The sequence below is a fragment of the Pungitius pungitius genome, chromosome 2 (assembly GCF_949316345.1).
Source record: "Pungitius pungitius chromosome 2, fPunPun2.1, whole genome shotgun sequence".
NCBI lineage: Eukaryota > Metazoa > Chordata > Actinopteri > Perciformes > Gasterosteidae > Pungitius > Pungitius pungitius.
In genome coordinates this window covers 5,500,933-5,522,553 of record NC_084901.1, presented here as the reverse complement: position 1 = coordinate 5,522,553, position 21,621 = coordinate 5,500,933, and the positions used below count along the sequence as shown (strand labels likewise).

Below are 21,621 nucleotides of genomic sequence, written 5' to 3'. Positions count from 1 at the left end.
TTATCACCACGCCGTTTAATACTGGAAGCTGTTCTCCTCTGCTGACTTTTTGAAATCATTAAATGACTGTTTTATTTTTTTTTGCCTCAAATGCAGAAATAACAAAAAAAAAACTGTTACTAGGTCCAGTTTGTAGTTGGTGGATTTCATGGTTTGAATGGAAGGTTTGGGGTATTAGTTATGGTCATTTCTGCAGTGTTTTATTTCACATACGGCAGAGCTGCCTCTGTGAAAACTGCATGTGTGGTAATGAGATCCAAAGTTTGTTAGAGCGATTTCCTCCATTCTGCTTTCCATCAGGACGTGTCCTGTGTGTGAAGTGACACACACACACACACACACACACACACACACACACACACACACACACACACACACACACACACACACACACACACACACACACACACACACACACACACACACACACAGGGTTGCCAGACCAGTCAGTAGCCATTGTCTGTCTTTAGAAGTTAGGAAGGCAGGTTCTGGTGGGGGGATATATTTTTTCTCTTTCTCCTCCTCTTGTTCAGTCACGCATACCAGATTCTAGACCAGGCAGGAGACCCCCCTCACACACACACACACACACTTTTTAGCATTCCACACCATCATTCAAAGCATTTAAGCATTCTCCCTCCCCTAACTCTGTCCATGGGGATTTGGGGATAAAGGCCAGCAGAGGGATTGTTGACCACAGGGACAGAGGGACACAGAAAGAAAGAGGACACAGCGAGGGAGACAGAGAATGTCAGTGTTTGCCGTTTCTTAACTTTGCTTTAGCCGGCCTTTGGTCTGGTGCAATCACACTGCAGCGAGTGCGCCCTAAGAGTGGAATTCTGTGCAGCTTTGTCCCAGAAACAAGCGAAAATCAATCCGCGTGCCTTATTCTGACTCCTGAGGAACATTGTTGGTGGAATCCTTGATTGCCGCATTAAGGCAACAGAGAGAAATAGAAGTGAACTCAAGGAGGAAAACGCTGTACTGACAATCGCATGGAGCGGTGGGGGGGGGGAACAACGCGACCGATTGTTTCTGTATCGTTTGACATTCGGGCCTGCGGACCTTCCCCGACAGATACAGGAGACTCACCGTGACGAGGTCGCATCACGCGCTCCTACAGAAAGCCCGGCTGGGCTGCGATGTAGACCGACAAAGACACAATCGGCTGCATTCAAATGATAATGTGATACTTTATTAATCCCCACGGGGAAAATCTCTTTTTGTCTGCCGCCCTCCGCAGGGAGGTGAGAGGTCGGGCCCGGCTCCAGAACCCCACTGCCGGAGCTGCTGGGGATGTGACGTCTTACCCGAGGACACATCAGCAAGGTGGAGGGTTGTCTTGTGTTTAACGTTAGGTCATCCTCGCCTCACTGTCCCCCTCTTGCTGTACATTTGTGAGTCCTTGGGGTGGGATGCAGTCTCAATTTGCATCTTGAATATAGAGATCAGGAGGTGTCCCCCCTACATGTCGACACGCGGCCTGTCCAGGTTCTCAGGGAACGTGTTTACTGCATGTCGTGGAGGTGATCCAACGATTAAAATACCACCTACTGACCGACACATTTACCAAATGCCGTGAGGATGAATACTCCCAACAGGCCGAACGAGGCGGCAACAGTGCCAGGTTTGGGGTTTTGTTTTCCCTGTGTGACTCAATAAGGTTTCACTGTGGCAGCCATGCAAAACTCTGCGCCCTGCAAGGCAGCAGCACGGGATCAAAGGGCTCACCCTTTATCTTTAGAATGTAACTCACTCTCAGTGCTCAAACCCACGTATCCTGCCTGTCTGCGTGACTGACAGCTCACACACAAGTTAATTCGAAAGCTTACAGGCACCCAAATAAGACAAAGGCCCCACCTTTGTGGGCCCCATATGGGACAGAAATGTGGGCCGCCGACATGTGAAACAAAACCATTTCATGCCATAAATGCCGCTTTCGCTTTTGAACTTTGGCGTGCGAGTGAGTGTGCATTGGTCCCGTAAGTCGTAAAAGTTGAACTGTGACTCGTCACGTCGCGCTCTGAACCACATTTCCTGTCAGGCCCGGGAGGAACAGCAGTGGGTGTGTGTGTGTGTGTGTGTGTGAGAGGGAGTGTTTGTTTTACTGCTATCATTAAAGGAATTGTACACCATTAAAAGGGGAACTGGGGTTCTTCAAAAACAAAGCAGTAGAGGTATTAGGAGCAGAGTGTTACTGCCCTCCGCCCCCATTACCTCTCTGTCTTCGGCTGCAACTCCTCGTCTGCTTCATTGTGTATCCGTCCGTCTGGCCTCCCGTTTCTCTTATTTATTTCTGGGTTTTTTGTTGTTGTCTAAAGCGTTTTCCTTCCCACGCCTTCATCTCCACCTGCCTACTTCCCCCTCCTCTCCTTCTCTCTTTTTCCTCCGATTCAACACGCAACTCCTCACTCTCCTGCCTTCCACCCGCTGACATTATTTCTAATACCCTTCTCTAATGCCCCGTGGTCCCTCCCACCCCTCCCCCCCCCCCACACCCCCCTTTCCTCTGTCTTCTTTCTCTTGTCCCCCCCCCCCTCGACATTTCCATTTCTTCCCTCCATCACCCCTCCCTCCTCCTCTCGGCTGCACCTGGTGTTGAGGTGTCGCCGAGGTAGGCCTACTGTAGACGTGTCTTTGAAGTCCCCGGGGGCCCCGGGGGATGCGTGTGTGTGTGTGTGCGTGTGTGTGTGTGTGTCAGGAAGCTTTTCTTTTTTTTTTATAATCAGCAGCTCCAGTCAAGAACATTTGCGATGCTTTTGATTTTGGCGTCGCTAATGTTAAGACGACCTTCCCCCGTGGAAGCGATTGAACATGCGTGTCTACTGTATTTCCTGATTATGCATATCAGGGGGGGGGGGGGGATTTAAAACTAATTTACTATTCCTTCTCTGCATTCAAACCAATCAAAGCTGGACAGACGGGACGGTTCAAGTTCTTTTTTACTCAAGTGAAGAAATGGGAAAAAAACGACTTGTTTTGTCTTTGTAAAAATGAGAAAAATTCCTTCTGTGCTGTAGTCAGCATCCAACCTGGAGAACGAGAGAGAGAGAGAAATAGAGCGGGGCGGTAAGAGAAAAACAGAGAAAGTGATTCAAAGAAATAGAGAAAAAGAATCAAGGGAGAAACAAATGAAGTTGGAGGCAGAGAGAGAGACAGAGAGAGGAATCTGTGAGTCACTGTTTAACTGTGGGCTGGTAAAAGTCGGCTAGCCATGTTAAAATACCGTCTGGGCACAAACCCACACACACACGCACACACACACACACGCACGCACGCACGCACGCACGCACGCACGCACGCACGCACACACACACACACACACACACATACTTTGAAAATATAGAAATGATTGTGTTTAATTCCACAATGGCTGGCGCAACACTCACCTACACGCACACACACACACACACACACACACACACACACACACACACTCTCAGACATCGCCACCCGACAGACCAGCTAATTATTTTCAGTTGGGCACCAGGCACGCACACACCTTTGCTACACATTCCTCGGAAAGTAATGAGCTGCTTTTCTACAAAAGTAAGAATATAGGCGAAGGTCAGACGCTAGCTTCACTTTTTCCGAAAGTCAAACTCTGCAGCGGATTACATCATCCAACCTCCTAAGTGGTTCATTTTGTTTTTACAATAAAATTCAAAACTAAAACGTGCACGTTTATTATATATTTGAGAAGCTGCAACAGTGAATAATCACTGAATAGTCAAAACAACTTCTTTGGTGTATTTTCAAGCCTCTTGACTGGAGAACCCTTCATTCATTAGCTCCTCTGGGTGCTCAACTGCTTATTATTCTACCAGGTCGTTTGCTGCTCGAGGCCTTTTCCTCATTAGGCAACGCATGCAGATATTAATCCATCCTGTACGTCGTACGCCGGCATCACAGCTAAATGAGTCCCGGAGATTCTTTTCTCTATTAGCGCCATAGAGATCCTTAAGACTTTTTCTTCAATATTTATGCCACTAGGATAGAGGCACGTTGTTCAGATCATCATCGTTGTTGTTGTTGTTGCATTAGCATCAGCCGTTCTGTGTAGGAACGGATCGGACGAGAACACGGCGGGCTCAATCCTTTCATTTGAAACCACAAGACAGCCCTTCATTGACAATCAAACCACGGAAGCTGTCGCTGAATCTTTTATAAAAAATTAAAAAAAAAACCCTCAGCGATTACAATGGGAAACGGATAATTATGCAGCAAGCGATGTTGACTTCTGCTCAATACCTTTGCTCCATTCGACGGTACCCAGCGGAGAAAAGACAGGGGAGGATGGACAGGGAGGAAGAGAGAGGGAGGGAGAGAGGGGAGGGGATGACATGTGGGTTCTTTTGGGATTTCTTTGTGTCGATATGGAGCCACGTGAAGCTCTGACAGGAATGTGACAGATAACTGCAAAGTTAAAAAAAAAAAAAAAACTCGCCCCCGTCCTATTTTGTCAGGTGAGACAGTGTTTTGGTAGCGTGGGCGGTGTGTGGCGGGATGGCGTGTCTTCCTCGCTGTGCATTACGCATGCACGTGGACAATCAGCGTCAGCGTCTGCGCGCACACACACACGCGCTCTCTGCGCCTTCCCGTCGGCTCGGGCCTGTCACTCAAGCATCAAGGAGGAGGAAACTTTTCCTCCTCTTTTCAACCTGTTCAAAATTCGCCAGGCGTCGGACAGAAAGGAAGACAGAAAACTGCAGCAAGGTGTTTGACAGGGAAACGCCGTGTGTCGGAACAAGAGAGATTTCACCACGCTTAACAAGGAGGGCATTTTTTTTTTTCAGGGGGGTGGGGGGGGGGGGGGGGGGGGAGGCTTGGAGTGTTCGGAGGGCAGCGGTGTGCAGGGAAGAAGAAAAAAAAAAGACAGGTAGAAGGAACACGAAACCCTAAAGCTGCACCAGAGAAACCGAGCCACCGCATTGAGAGGAATTAATCAATTGAGGAGGCGTTGCTCTCTTTGTGGGCCACTATTAAAAGAATAGCTGGACATTATTTTTTAGGTGATTTCTTTTCATCTCGTCTGATTCGTTCTCGAGCCGGAGCTACACGAGAAGACGGAGGCCTCGCCCGTGTCTGTAGGGCTACACTCGATGAAACAACCGGCGGTGCGTGTTCTTCTCGAGAAAGAAAAGGTCTTTTCACAGAAGTTTGGACGTAGGCTGCGCCGGGTTAATACGTGCTTACGTCCCAAGGACGGCTCTCCAACTGAATCCACAAGCTCACGCACTATGATCACAACACAATAGTTGCATTATGATTCAGGTTTTTTATTTCCTTGCACAAAAAAAAAGGTAAGAAATGCTCCTGTGAGCCCTGCAATATCACACGTTTGTTTTTTAATGGTCGTGACAATACTGAAATTTGAAAATTGATGAACAAACATCGTTACACTGATAAAACGATGAATAAAAGGAAGGTTGGAGTTAGATTCACCTGCCAAATTCAAGCCAATTAACCCAGGGAGCGGACATTTCAAACCATAAGACAATCCCCGTCGAAAGGCTATATTTTATTCAATCTATAAAGGCTTTCTTGAGACAGAGTAGTGCTCTTATCTGCCAGTAAAAAAAATTACAGTTTCAATTTGCATGTTGAGTGAATTGAAGTGAAAGAGCGTTCACCAGAGCTGTGGGGCGCCTGCTGCTAGTCAGGCTGTCATTTCTGGGTGGCTAGATTTAAACTTTACATAAATAAGGTCCATTATTTTGATTGGCCGATAGATGTGAAGACCTGTAAAAAAGAACAATATTCTCACAGCTTATATCAAGGTTAACGTTTTGAATCTCACGTGAAATGTAATCACCACCACATAAAGCACCTTTATATTGGAATTCAAATAATCCCTCGCGTTGAAATATTTTCACTTTAAGAGGGTGAAAGAGAAGTGAGCGAGATTATTGAGTGTTTATTCTGTAGATTCTGAAAAGGGGAATACAGGGAAGGAGAGAGGCATTGTGAAAAGAGACACGGGGGGTGGAGTGAGAAAAGATAAAGAGAGAAAGTCAGGATGGAATACAAAGAAGGCCTCTGTGTGTGTGTGTGTGTGTGTGTGTGTGTGTGTGTACACTGGGTGTGTATCTGCCGTCCCCAAGGTCCTTCTAGCTGTCTTCTCCTATTGATTAGTTCTTATTGATCTGGACTGTCACACACACACACACACACACACACACACACACACACACACACACACACACACACACACACACACACACACGCAGCAGGGTTACTTGATTTAGCCGGGCTTTGACACAGGGGACGCAGGGGTACATTGTTAACACACGTGCAAGCATGAGCACACACCCCACGCATGCAATCCCTCTATCATTTTGTCTCTTAAAATGACAATGACACACACACACACACACACACACACACAAACACTTGTCATCAGTGTTTGCTCGCCCGCTTGCTAAAAACGCTCAAACTCTGGTTCCCCTCCGATCGAGATCAGTTTATCTTGAATGGAGAAACGACTTGGCCACGTTACCCAGCTTTAGCTGCAGTTGTGCTGTCATGTGTCTCAGTGGGCGTGGCATCGGGCGCCGTCGAAGCACCGCCTCGCCCCCCCCCTCCCGCTACGTCCGAAGATCAACTCCACGTCCAATCGAGTCGCTCAGCACGTTCAAAAACGTTTGGGTAATGAAGCATTAGCTGTCAGTTAGAGATAACTGCAGCAACCAAAAGTAGCGGGGGGGGGGTGGGGGGTGTAGGGGGGGTGTCAACGGAAGAAAAAAAAAGACGCAGCGAATGTGAATGAGTCTCCCCTCCTTCCCATATAAAAAAGATATATAAAACAAACATATTCAAGCCAAGGTGCCCTTGCGCGAGACACCCCACCTCCTGGCAGGAGCCCGTGTTTGTTCAGAGCGGCCCCCGGTGTGGTGAAGGTGAAGTGGGACGCGGCTGATAAGGGGGACGCGGCCCTTCTCTACGGCGACGAGAGGAGAGCCTTTGGAACCAGATGGACACTTTCGTCTGCTCATCAACGGCCCTCTAATGAGGAGGTTTTACTGGGCGTGACCAGAATGATGCATGATGGGACCTGGCTGGCAGGCGCCCCGACAGATATCAATATGTATGTAAGAGATTTATACACACACACACACACACACACACACACACCACACGCAGGTACACGCTGCCATCTTTATATTCCTCATATTTGTCCTTCAGCCAGCAGATGCTTTTACCCTCTTTGTCTCTGAATCAGGAGAAACGTCACTGTCTATCTCCTCCATTGCTCTTTTGTGTGCGTGCAGACGCACACCAACACCTGCACCCACACACCCACACACACACTCACACACACACACACACACACACACACAACAGCCTTCTGCGGCTTTGATGGCTCCGAGCTGTCAAAACATCCTCGCTTTCCCTCTCTCTCTCTCTCCCTCTCTCTCTCTCTCTCTCTCTCTCTCTCTCTCTCTCTCTCGCCCAGGCAGCCTGACTGAGCTTGTCTCTGCAGGTTCACAGAGGCCGTCTATTCAGCCGCGCACTCTCCCTTCTTCCCGTCTTCTTCCTCGCTGCTGCGTTTGTGTCTCTTTAGCATCTTGATTTCGTCCTTCGCTATGTGTCAACAGCGGGCCCGGTACATTCTCTAATGCCGTGGATGGAGATGTGGGAACTTAAATGCAGTACTGCTTTCATAATGCCAGGTTCGTGTCCACATTAAAGGCAAGTAGGTCCAATGGAGATCCAGTCTGAACATGCTGTGTGTTCCACCAACTCCGATCTCGACACAGTTGTAAAATATTGTAACAACCAATTAAGCTTGCCTGACTGATTGTCAGTCCGGTAAGGCTAACAAAAAAGTCCGTCAATCAAATTATTATTTTGCCTGACATCATGAACGCAGGTTAATTGTTAATTGCTCTGAGAGCGCTGCATCATGGGACACAGCAAAGGACGATGTCTCAGCAGACTTTCTTGTCCCGTGTGTTTGGGGGCAACGTTTATGTGACTGTGGTACAAAGTGTGTAAAGATTATTGTCATTAAAACCCACTTCCCTCTCATCCGTCAAAGCTTTGGAGTCTTGTTAAAACCCCTGGTGCTTATTAAAAAGGAATCTCTGTCTCAAAATGTTTGAAGGCTGATTCCCTGCTACTCACTTTTGGAGACATTTCCTGAGATCAAACCGTAGAAGACCTACATCCGTCCCATCAAATCACACGGCGAGAAAGAAAACACATGATACAGCGACAGAATGCTGGTGAATTCATCCCAAGGACAAATCTATAGTCACAGTTTAACAGTGAAAACAGTGTTACTGTTAAAAAAAATAATCTTTGTGGTAAAATATGTTTCTGTCCCCAAACCCTTCTTTCTCACACACACACACACTCACACACACACATACACGGAGCTGTGTGTTTGGCCTGCAGGGTGAGCACAGCAGGGAAGAATCAACCGTATGGCAGACATGAGAACGGAGCCAAATGTGGCTCGTACACATGGTGTGTGGCCCTGCTGCCCCCCGTGTGTGTGTGTGTGTGTGTGTGTGTGTACACTGCACTTAAATATATATAAGGGGCAGGCGGTTTTCACTGGAAGGCTACCCAGCGATTGAATTAAAAAAAAAACACTCTCTGTTCCCTCACCAGCGACCCTCAACGTGCCCTCGAGCAAGGCACTTAGGCTGCTACCGCTTCGGCACAGTGGTGCCAAGGGTGATGGGGGAAGAGGGCCACACGGAGTAGGCTGTCAGGTGATCAGACGGGTTATGAGCAATCCAACGGTTTATCCCAAAGTAAGAAGCAGCAGGTCCATGTGGTGTTAATGTTTGAAATGCCTGCTTGTTGTGCGTGTGTGTGAATGTGCATTCATAAGAAAGGGTCAATAATGCACGTTTGTCTTGTAGATATCTTCCCCAAATGGCCCCCGAATGTCACAATTGTAGATTCAATTTCGTGTGAAAGTTTTAAAAAAAAGCAAATAGTAGAAGTAGCATGAAGTGGTATGATTAGTCTGCGTGCACAATTGTTAAGGCTGAATGTGTAACGCACCGCTCAACAATCCCATGCATTGAGCCTGTGCACGTGTGTGCAATGTGGAGACATGTCCTGTGCCAGCAAGCACGGGACACGCATGTGTTTCTGCGCGTCCGTGTCATTGCATGCCGCCTGCCTTAAAACAAGCGTGTCATTTAATCGTGCGTGCCTGCGTGTGTGTGTTTGTGTGTGTGTGTGTGTGTGTGTGTGCGCTGTGTGCTGCCGGCGTGTGAACACACATGGAGCGCATTCGTGTGTGTGAGAGCGTTGTGGCTCTCGGTGGTTTTGTCAGAGCTTGAAAATCATTTATTCATGTTCCATTCCCTCCAAAGAGCCCGTTTGTGTCTTGCATGCACGCTCCAATAGGTACTCCTTGCTCACACGTGTAGCTAAAGGTTAGGCTATCCATGTCGCTAGGTTTCAATGCGGAATTGTCTGTTTACGCTACGTTACCGGTTTCCTTTTGGACCCCTCCAACCTTCCTTTTCACCCTCGCTCCCTTCTTCTTCCTCCCGTTGGCTATCTTTTCCAGACTCATGAGGCTCTTGTAGGGAGAGGTTAACCCTTCATGCAGCATTTCTGTGTGAGTGTTTCCCGCGGGCGTGCGTGCGTGCGTGTTTTTAAAAATGCATATATTCCATAAGAGGGAGGGGGAAACAGAGCGTGGAGGAAAGAAAAATACAGCCTTTGTATGTGTGGTGTCAGTTGAGTTGACATCTGATCTTCCCGAGTATGGTAAGGAAGAAAGTGCTGAAAGTACTGTGTGTGTGTGTGTGTGTGTGTGGGGGGGGGGGGGTTGGAAATCTTGTGTGTGTGTGCGTGTGTGGGTGTTTGTGTGTGTTTTGTGGCCTGCATGTGTCCTCGTTTCTGTGTGGGTGGTAAGAAGAGGGAGTAACAGAACAGGGTGTGTGTGAGTGCACTTAGTTTAAGTGTCAGCATGGCTTATGGTGTGTGTGTGTGTGTGTGTGTGTGTGTGTGTGTGCGGGTGTGACAAGCGGGCAGAAAAGTGGGGGAGTCGGAGTGAAACAGAGGCTGAAAGATGGATGGCAAAGGGAGGGTGATGAGGGAGAGAAGAAGTGGGAGAGGAATCAACGACGGGGGGAAACTGGGAGTAAAAGTGATGGAAAAAGTTGGAAGAAAACAAAAAGACGGAGCAACGTCAGTCACTTTGACGTGAGTGCCTGCTTTTCTTCCTCTCTTTCATTCGTATTCTAATTTATGTTTCAGTCTTCTCCACTACGGCATGAATGTTGCAAACAAATGCTACGAATGGATGTTGAATCCCAACTTTGTTCTTCTGCCCTCATGTTTCTCTCGCTCGTCAGAAAAATCTGTCTCCCCGGAGTTTTTTTTTTTGACAAATCGACCAGTTAGATCAAAGACGCGCGCACACACGCACACACACACACACACACACACACACACACACAGGGCCGCTTCTCAAGTCCTTTACCTCTTTCTTCTTATGTGTTTTTTTTCTTATGTTTCATGCATTGTGTCCTCGGTGTACTCTTACATCAATGGGGGGGAAGTGTCTCCCTGAAGGAAATCTATCAATATTTCATCCCATGACATGCTGAAAATGCAAGATCGACGAGCGAAAAACAAGAGGCGAGTGGAGGAGGAGGCGGCGTTTGAAAACCCCTGATGGGAGTGTGGGGAGCGAGCAGCTGCAGCAAAACTGACTTTACTCTGTCAACAGGGCCGGTTTTCAGCCGTCAGATGCAGAGGGGCGGGAGGCAGGAAACAGTCAGAAGGTCAGGCAGTGAGCCAGTCAGAGCAGGCAAAGGTAGGTTGGTGTGGTTCCTGGACCAGCTAGTGTGGGGGGGGGGGGGGGGTCGTAGCATTTCACCATTTCAAACTCTCCTCACGTGACCCAATCGTCTTCATCCAGTAAAACGTCAGGTCGCGGAGCAGAAAATCCCAGAGAACACCTCATTGTGTCTCGGACAAAGTTGTCGCTCAGCAATCCGTCATTAGTCTGATTTGCCTAATCCCACCACAGTCCCTCAGATGTAGCGGCGCACAAAAGGGACTGGGTGGGCCGACAGATGACCCGGCGATGGGAGAATGCCGAGGCCGCTCGGTCTCAACTTAAAGTGGACCGCTGAAAACAAGCGCGCCTGCCTCCCACCGCGACTCTCCGAGGTGCACGCAGGTGAGAAGGCGCTGCTCGAACTTCAGAAGTCGAGCCCGGGAAATGCAACCATTTTATATCCTGTGCTTAGTCTCTATCTTTTCCAAGAAGCTTTAGAATAGCAATAAAAACGAGAATAAAAACGTTCATTTAAAAGCTGGTTTTCTCTAAGCGAGAACTTAAAAGCCAGATGTATGTTTGAATCCCACAACAGAGAGCCAAGGCATCGCTTTAGTTCAGCATCTCACCCCCCCCCCCACTGCAATGATTGACTGAGGTATCGAGACCCAAGCTCCTTCACACATGTATTTATGCTGGAGCTTGATGATGGGGATGGGGGGAGGCGGGGGGGGGGGGTTGAGCAGCAGCTGTGACTGGGGTCAGGTGTGTCTGATCTGGAAACCTTAAATAGACAAATGACGGACAGAACCGTCTCACACAGACGCGGACTAAGCACTGATGTTACCGGAATAAAAAGAAGGGGAGGATGAACCCATCTCCGACCTCCTGAGATTAACTATTAACCAGATAGTGCACCTTCCGTCGCCCCCCCCCCCCCCCCCCCCCTCCTGCATACCTCGACAGAATGAAAAAGGATAATTAACACAGACGCGCCCTGGTACCCAAATAGCTAATGCTGCTCCAAGTCTCCCCCCGTTTCCAGTCTGCTGCTACACTCTCGATCCGTCCGATAAAGGCGACACATTGCCACAAAATACAGAGGGAACAGGGAGCTCTGCGTGGTGAAAGGTAATGTGAATACATCAACTGAACATCCCATAGTCTATGTTACTATGGCGCCGACACAAGACTTCAATTAAAACGGAGACTCACTGCCCCCCCCCCCCCCCCCCACACACACACACACACACAAGCGCAGACAGGCCTATTGATTTTTGTGGTAACACTGTCCTGTCACCACATACAGTGCGAGTCGGTGTGACCTCTCCTCCCTCACCCACCTCCTCCCCTCTCCTCCCCTCCCACACATGTGTAAATGTGACACTTGACACTGCTCACCTCCCCCCCCTCAGCTCGCTGCCACCTCCCGCCTTTGCTCTCCATCTCTCCTTACAATCTCCTCTTTCCCTTTCCCCCGCCGGTTCCACCCTCTTCTATTCTTCCTCGCTCATTTTAAGGGCCATCTCTTTTTTCCTCACCGCCATCCTTCCCTCCACCCCCCCCCCCCCCGAATACTTCTCCCCTCAAATGATTATTGTCAGGAAAGGACAAACACCGGAGAACAAAAAAAACATACAAACACAGATTAAAAACAAAAACGGATTCCAACTGTGATTATGTCTTTTAAGTCACTTTAAGTCACCAGTCAATTAAATTCAAGAGTGAAAGTATGGCCTAAGAGTACATATCAGAGTTGCATGCCAGGTGCCTTCCACTTTGTCCCAAATGGCACATTGACCTAACATGACAATGAGCAATGATCTACTTTTCATAAAGTGGCATGAACCTCAACTTTGACAAGAAGGAATCCTCTCTTAAGCTTTTCCGCCTCACGTCTCAAACGTTTAATACCCTTGTTCCAGAGCATTTGATTATTATTTGGTGGTCATTGCTGAACAGTCGACGCTGAAGCCAGCCGGGACGAGGAGCTGTGCGACTCCATATCTGCTGATGACGGGTCGAAAGATCTGGAAAAATGGGGAAGTGAACTTTGAATTACTTTCTCAATCGCGCTCAAAGAAATGAACTGTCAGACTGGACCACGTATTTAATTTAACGATTTTCTGACTGTGGATGGTCACATCTGTCCGTTGGGGTTCAGGAGGACCACACAGTGGTGTTGATATCTGTTACCTGTTCCTCTACGTGCAAATTCACTTCACACATCTGGATCTGTGGAGTGTCCACAGAGGAGGAGTCGCAGTAAAGGAGCGAGGGAGGGCATAAAGGAGAGTCTTGCGGTGCAATTAGGTCTCCAGGATCTCCCAACCAGCCAACTCCTCCTCCTCCTTTCTCCACCTCTCCGTTGCTCCCCTTTTTTCTTTCCAGCCAGAGGAAAACTTCAACGTTCCCTGCATTCCTCTCACATTCCAGCTCGGGGCTCACCTTCCCTGCCTCCCTCCCTACATCGACTCCCCCGCCCCTTTAGCCCATGGCTGTCTGTCTGAGTGTCTCCCCCCTCTTTCCCTGTATCCCTTCTTTCTTCCTTTTCTCTCCCCGGGTCTTTCTCTCACTCTCTCCTGTTTTCATATCTCCCTTCCCCCTCTATCTTTCTTTCCCAGCATGCTCTAGTAGGCCAGTGGAGGCAGGGGGCTCAACTGAACCCTCCACCCCCAGCAGGGGCCCTGCAGCTCAGCCTTGCTGGCTGGCAGGCTCCCTGGCCCACCTCCAACACACACACGCACACGCACACGCACTCACACACACACACACACACACACACACACAGCTTTGTTTTTTCTTCCCTGCATACTCGCAGTTTCTGTTTCAGCCTCTGTTGCCTTCCATCTTTCTTCTCTTTTTCTCCCCTTTTTTTGGATCCTTTCGTTCATTTCTGGATGTCGGATGATGCCTTTCTGCTGCTTCTTCTTCTTCTTCTTCTTCTTAAAGTATCTCACATGCAAACGACAACTGACGATCAAGCTAAACGATCACATGTAACATGTATCATGTTTGACCAATATGGCTGCCAGTTTGTGATTGAATTAGACGCTTTGACCTTCACAAACGCAGGCTACATGAGGTGAGCAAATGAAGAATGATGATGTTCATTCTTTCAGGCAACACGTTCTAACTCCCAATTTCTTAAATACCACTCAGCTTTGAACAATTTTTCAAAATAAGATTTGTCTTTCACAGTAATTTAGAATTAGGCAATAAAACCACTCGGTTTTGGTAACTACAGAGTCACCAACGTCTCCTGTGACTAGCAAATTACAAATATAAATGTTGTATGAATGCATGTTCTATTATTCATGCACATACGATGTGTGCATACAAAAACAATGGCCACCGCATCGTTATCTTTTTCGGTTTAAAGAGGAGAATATCTACATTTTAATCAATGTCAATAAAATGATAGAAGAATACAGAACGTAGGAAATGTAAAGTTAATGCAACAGTTTGATTTTTTCAATGCAAGAACTAAAGAAATCTCCTTTGCCTTATTCGTCAAAGCTGCCAAAAAGTTCCTATGAAACATTGATGAGAGAGAGGAAGAGAGAGAGGCCCTCATAATTTGGTATTTCCTTTTTAGACGGGAGGAATGGCCATTGCCCTCGTTTCGAATGAAGTGCACACACACACACACACACACACACAAACATGCACAGAGCCCCTTTAATGACCCTCACATCCGGCCTTAGGCACTGGGGCCTTAAGAGAGAGAAAAGAAGCTCAAGAGAAAGAGGGAGAGACTAAAAAAGAGAGAAGATACCCAGGGTAGAATAAGCCGTGAGTTCAGGCAGCACTGAGGGTCGAAGGTGAGGGGTCACCGCTGACACACACTCACAAATACGGGCGCACGCACACACGCGCACCAACAAAGCCATGGGAGTTCAACGGGAGGTTAGACCTTGAGGCTCCACGGCTCAGAGAGAGACAGAGAGAATTCATGAGCAGCTGATTCAGCTTGCCTGAGACTGGCTGGATTACTGCAGGCGGAGAAGGAACGGGGCACTTTCAGGAAGACGCACGAATTCAGGAACAGGAGGAACACCGTGAGAAGATAAAGGACACTGAGGGAGTAGAAAAAGAAAAATGGAAAAATAAAGAAGTCCCAAGAGAGTGACACCAACTATTTTACAACTGAAAGAACAGCTGAAGATGTTATTGTGTCTCCAGACCGTGTTAATGGCAGCTGTTGACGTCACTCTGTGCCCCATGGAGAGCCACAAACTATTTGTACACACACACACACACACACACACACACACACACACACACACACACACACATACACTCATCTTGCATACAATCATGCCAAAACCTAAAATGAACCTCTGCATAATTTGCCAACACATTCTCACATGAATGCGTCAAATAGCGCAGCTCGGCCAGTGGCATTAAGCTCCAAACCACGACCCGGACCCCCTCCCTCCTCTAGTGCCCGTTTTGCACGTCTCATTGATGGGGGCTCAACAAACCATCATCACATGCATAGCTTCTTAGGTTTAGGCAACAAAATCAGGTAAAGAGCCGTGTTGAAAGGCCAAGTTCGGCCGCAAGGACACACAGACGAAAAGCTGCGGGTCAAACTTGTGTCAGGAGTGGGATTTGAACCCACGCCTTCATGCACCCTTGAGTCCGGGTCCTTAGACAGCTCGGTGTGTTCTGTGCTTGAGACTTTACATGCACACTGAAATGACATTCTAATGATAAAGTAATGGAGGAGTTCATGCTCAGTGATTTGCCAGGGGACCACTGGAAGCTTTATTCTATGAGGTCTAATCAGTAGCAGCCTCCAATGTCCAAAGTATTTACAGAATGGCGCATGGTCTGATCAGGAGACTTTCAGGGAAGCTTTCCATAATTAGACAAAGAGAAAATGGACTAAGAAGCTACGTTGCTGAAGGTCATACGCTGATGACGAAACAAGACATTTCAAACCATTCTTTGTTAAAGTGAGTTCTATCATGTTGGAGCAAAAATCTCTGTTTAATAGTGGGATTTGAACCCTTGCCTCCATTCGGGGGAGCAGAATGTCACCTTTTTGCAGGAAAGTGTCAACCCTGGAGGCTGGCGCCTTGGAATGCTCGGCCACTCTGACAACTGAATCCTCCCTGAATCGATCCGTCCGTCCATCGGATAGAAGACTGACGGACGAAGGCCTGGACAGATGGACTGTTGGGCAGATCGGGGGAAAGATGGATGGATGGATGGATGGCTGAATGCATGGGTGGATGGATGGATGGATGGAGGAGGGTTTCGACTTCTTTGATCCTCCCAGCAGAAATAATCAACAAAAGCCCTAGAGCGACCCAGCTAGACCTGAATGTGTGTGTGTGCGTCTGTTCGGTGTGTGTGTGTGTGTGTGTGAGCGCCGTTGGGTTTTCTGGCTGCATGCCAAAACCAACTCCCACCAGGAGAGAGATCAAAGACTTCTCTCCCTCTCTCTCTCTCTCTCTCTCTCCCTCTCTCCCTCCCTCCCTCCCTTCCCACCTCCTTCTCTCTCTTGAAATGCTCGTCATTGCTTTTCCGGATTTCTTTGGCGTTCTTTCACTTTTTTTTTTAATCTCACCTGAAAGCAGCGACATGAGAGCAGTTTCCAATGCGAAAACAGGAGAATAAAAGGGACGAGCCGCCCAAAGACATTGTTTGTTGCACTGCTGTTTAGAATTACACACTCTCGCTACTGACGTGTGCTTCAAAGTCCTCCTGGTTGCAAGGTTGTCATTGAGGTGTCTCAGACTTTTTCTTGATTCCCTTTAAAGCGGATGAATCTCACACATTTTAGATCCACGCAGTTCGGATCAAATTACCCCATTGGTCTACTGGGATTGAACACACGCCTCCATTTTCTTTTCAGTGACATTTCAAAATAAAGCCCTGTTGGTCTACCTATTGCTCCATCGCCACTTCACTGTCTGGTCAAACCAGTTATGTCCTTGTTGAGAGGTGTTTCCACCCCTGACCTCCTGACCCCCCGACCGCGTATAGGAAGAGAACAATGGATGGGTGGATGATCAATACACATTAACCATCGGGATCATCTGCAAGAAAGAGATCTCCCGCTCAACTCCAGTAAAAAAAAGGTATCGAGGCCATGAATATATCTATCAAAATCGCACTTTTCATTCTCACAGTTAGATGACAGCTGCTGCTACAAAGTAAGGCTTGATAAAAGGGCTGCATGTGTGACAAAACAACAACAATCATCTTCCTCCTCTGTGGCGGTCACAGTGATCCTCAGAGCTCTCGAGTGTTCTCCTGGATGTTGTTTCGCTCGGCGTTGTCGGCGGTCTGGGAATCGAAGCTCATTTTGTCGTTTCTGCAAAACAACATGGGCTAAATGTCTAAAAGTGTAAATGTAATTGCGGAGATAACGTCACTTTCCTATTGAGACTCGCAAAAACGCTGCACCACGTGAGAGCGAGCCGAGCGCTGCTCGTCATTAAACCCGCTCGCTGGGGCTCCTCCAACGACGACAGAACTTCCTCTCCACCCTCTTCTCTCCTTCATCCAGCCCTTCATGCCAGCAGCAGCAGCAGCAGCAGCAGCTTGCATATTTGGACATATTTTCCTCTCTTTCTTTCTGTCATCCTTAGCAATATGCAAATCACCCTAATCCCACTCCCAAAATCCCAATCAGTGTCTTTTCTTTACTTTCTCCTCCCATTCGGTCCGGCTTGTTTCCCAATCCTGGAACCTCCGTCCCTCAGCTCTCTCCTCCTCTGCTTCCTCTTTGCTCTCCACCATCTTTCCTTCCCAACTCGGTTTTTTGCGCCCTTCTTTGCCGGGTTTTTTCTCACACACACACACACACACGCACACACACACACTCTCTCTCTCTAGCAGTAGTCATTCTACTTATAGCCTTGCCATAAATCAACCTGTCATTCTCCGTCATGCTCGCTGCATCTCACTGGGGCTTGTGGCAGACACGCACACACACACACACACAGCAAGGGACAGCGTAGGCCCACACATACACAAACAGGGGCACAGACACACAAACAAATATAAAGATTCACACAAGCACTAACACACACGCACTAAAACCAGACCAAGACAGACACACACACCAGCACACACACATATATCCAGTACAGGTGCATTGACTGCAATGATAAACATGCACAATACACACACACACACACACACAAACACCCATGCGAACACATTCTCCCCCCCCATAGAGTCACGGACACAACGATCTAAAGACAGAGATGATTGATTGAGAGGGAGGGTGAGTGATAACAGAGATGTAAGGAGGGATGAAAGGGAGATGCTCACATGTCCCTGTGCCCAGACGCACACAAACGGCCTCACACAGCACAGGAAATACTGTACATGGCCCTCAGGGCCTCATCTTCACCCGCCCATGTCCTTAAATCCACCTCCTCCACCTCTCTCTATTCTCTCTTCATCCAAACCCCGTGTTCTGAAAGCTACGTTCATAAACAAATGATGTCGCGTGTAATGAGGATGCCACACTTCCTGGATGGGAAAAAACGACATTTATCTGGCAAAGGAAATGAATAAGCACACACATGTAGGGTGTAGGCGGGTTTGTGTCTTCTCTCTTTCTTTCCACCCCTTTCGTTTCCCTCCTCCTTCATTCCTTTCTTCTTCTTCTTCTTCTTCCCAGAACATCTCCTGCCTTCCTCCTCCTCGTCTCCCAGCTCTCCATGACCAATGCCGGAGCCTCATAAAGACCCTCGGGAGTCAGAGGATTTCATGGGGCTTTGTGTTTGAGTGTGTGTGTGTGTGTGTGTGTACGAGTGAGTGAGTGGGAGACCGCGCATGTGGCATGCAAGGTCACGTAATCCCGTGGCCTCCAGATACTGTTATTGACACACGCACACAGCGCTCCACGACCTGCACGGCCCTCGCACCAGCGCACACACACACACACACACACACACACACACACACACACACACACACACACACACACACACACACACACACACACACACACACAGACGTAGATGTCCTCGCGTGACCCACAATGCCCTCAGTGTTGTTAACGACACAAACTCGGGTTAAAACTGGAATGCTGTATACTTAATCATATTTATGAGTAACAAATCATAAGAAGACGCCATGGCCAATGGTAAAGCGATCCTACCGTCGGTGTTGTGATGAATGAATAATAATTTTCCTAAATGACCAGCGAGCTACTAGAGAAACATGTTGATCAAGATCGGGGCAGCTGGACAAGATGATAATTAATGGACATATTTCTGTGATCAGTGAGAAGAACGTCATGTTACCCTCCTCGTGACACATGTTACTTTGCTGCTGCCATGACAACGGAAAAAAAGATGGAGGCGGGACAGGTACATTGTTTCCCTTCCTCAACAAGTAGCTGAAGACCACAATGGGAGGCCGGATGGATGAAGGGGAATGAAGGGTCTCCTTGACACTGCAGTTCCCGGCTGATTTGGGAAATGCTTGATCTACATCAACATTTTGAGAGGCATATTTCTTCTGGAGGAGCCTGAAAAGGATCAGGCAGAAGTATGAGAGGGAACTAGAGAGACACACGTGACAAGACTGTTGGTGTGGGGGCTTTTTTTGTGTTATTTGTGGACTAGAAGAGATAGCCAGCCTTGCCTTTTTAAATGTATATAACAGCCACAAGTACACAGATATGGATTTCCAAGGTCGCATTTCGAGCATTCAGTATGTATCTTATACAAGTCCTCCTCGCTGTCTCTGCGCTCGACTGCGCTCCCCCCTCCTCTGGGCTCGTCTCTCCTCCTCCCTCCATCTCTCACTGCTGTCTCTCACACACACACACACACACACACACACACACACACACACACACACACACACACACACACACACACACACACACACACACACACACACACACACACACACAAAGAGAGATGTGTCCATTGCTCTGACCTCTCTTTCTCTCCTGGGAGATTTGGCTGTGTGCCGAGCTCCCTCTTTTTTTCACCCCCCCCCCCCCCAAACCCCTCCCTCACATGTCCCTTTTTGCGCTGCGTCTATCTTCTTCTTCTTCTTCCCTCTCCGTATCTCTCTATCTATTGATTTATCCATTTTTCTAATCTCCTTTTGTCTCCCCCACCTCTTATCCTCTCCTCTGTTCCATGTCTCCTCTGCTCTTGCATCCTCTTATCTCTTCATCCTCGCTCCGCTCGATTCCTCGCTTCTCCTCGTCCACCCTCTCCTCTTCTTTAACCCCCTCACCTACCCCCCCCCCCCTTTTTTTCTACAACATCTCATCTTCCCTCTCACTTTCCCTCCTTCACTATGTTTTCTATGTTTTGCAGGGGGCTGGTGCGGCTGCGAGGCTCCGCCTGGGGCTCCTCGCCCAGCTCATGCTGCCCGTCTATCTGGGCGCGGTGCCCACAGAGGATGGGCAAGTGTGCGTGTGTGTGTGTGTGTGTGTGTGTGTGTGTGTGTGTGTGTGTGTGTGCGTGTGTGTGTGTGTGTGTGTACAGTGATGGCGACAAGGGGAGTTAGAAAATGAAAACGTAAAAATGAAGACGTAAAAAAGAGAGAAAATGAGGGTCGTCGACAATAAAAAATGTTGTTGTTGTTACAATAAATGCATTTCAACCAACAGTTTTGTGAGTTAAAGACAATTAAAGACTTAGAAAGAATGTTCCCATTTAAGAAGCAGAAACCAGGGAGTTTTTTGTTGATTTTAAAAAATGGCGTCAAAACCGATTTTAAAAATAGTTGCCAGTATGTTTCTGACTAATCAGCTTGTATTTTTTCAGCTTTAGTCACAACATCATGTTCACGGAAGTCACCACAAGTTACCAAATGATCTAAACCACTTAATTAGAAGTGAGACATAAGCACAAGTACAGAAAGAGCCAACAGCAAAAATTTTGTTTGACAGAAAATGTCGTCATCATTTATCTCTTTAAAACAATAAGGATGCCCCAGTGCTCCCAAATGAATGAAACAGCACAACTATGAGGGACTATAGTAAAACTGATGCTGACAGCACACACACACACACACACACACACACCACACAGCATCAACACACCTGGACCCAGTTGCCTGCAGAGAACATGCACCCCCCTGCTGGTGACTTATGGTACAGCCCTGCAGGAGGGGAAAACAAATGGCCTGGGCCCAATGTCCGTGATGGAAGGGGGGGTGGGGTGAGCGAGAGAGGTAGAGAGAGAGGGAGAGAAAGAGGGAGAGAGGTAGAGAAAGAAAGCGAGATAAAGAAAGAACGTCCGTATGATGTGAAATGCTGAATCAAGAAAAAAAGAGAAATGGAGAGAAAGGATGTGAGGAAAAATTCACACCTGTGTTCAAAATGTCACCTTTAGGTGCCATCGCTTCATTTATCTCAACACTCCCTTCCGAACTCCCTCCCTCCCTCGATTGCCCCCCTGGCAGTGTCTCCTGTCACCTCCCTCCCCTCTCAAGTGTCCGGCGGCGTGTCAGTGGTGAGTTTCAGTGATGTAGCGCCCTCTGTCTGTTTGCACAGTTACTGCAGCTTCAACTGTTTCTTCAACGCTTCAGATACTTGGACAAAGAAGTAAGAAAGTTCCATACTTATCACAGGTATCAATACTTTCGTTAATTCATCCACGCGCCCAATTTGCCGGAAATGTTAAAAGTTATGTAGATAAACGAGGAATGTTTATGGTGTCTAGCTAAAAGTTATATAAGAAAAACATTGAGACCACGTTACAGGCCCTTGTAGAACGGGACAGTTCATTCTTTACCTTGTTTCACAAAGAATTAAAATAAATTCAAGGTTCACTTATGATGCCACTCTTTGGTTAGCTATAATCCAACATGAAAAGAAACTGCATTTTCATTCATATACCGCCAAAGGTCTCCAC

At 47.8% G+C, this 21,621-nt stretch overlaps 1 protein-coding gene across 1 annotated transcript in view; it reads right to left on the bottom strand.

The window, feature by feature from the left end:
- wnt5b (wingless-type MMTV integration site family, member 5b) overlaps positions 1-21,621 on the bottom strand; it is a 54,396-nt gene that overhangs the window by 25,773 nt on the left and 7,002 nt on the right. The window lies entirely within an intron of this gene.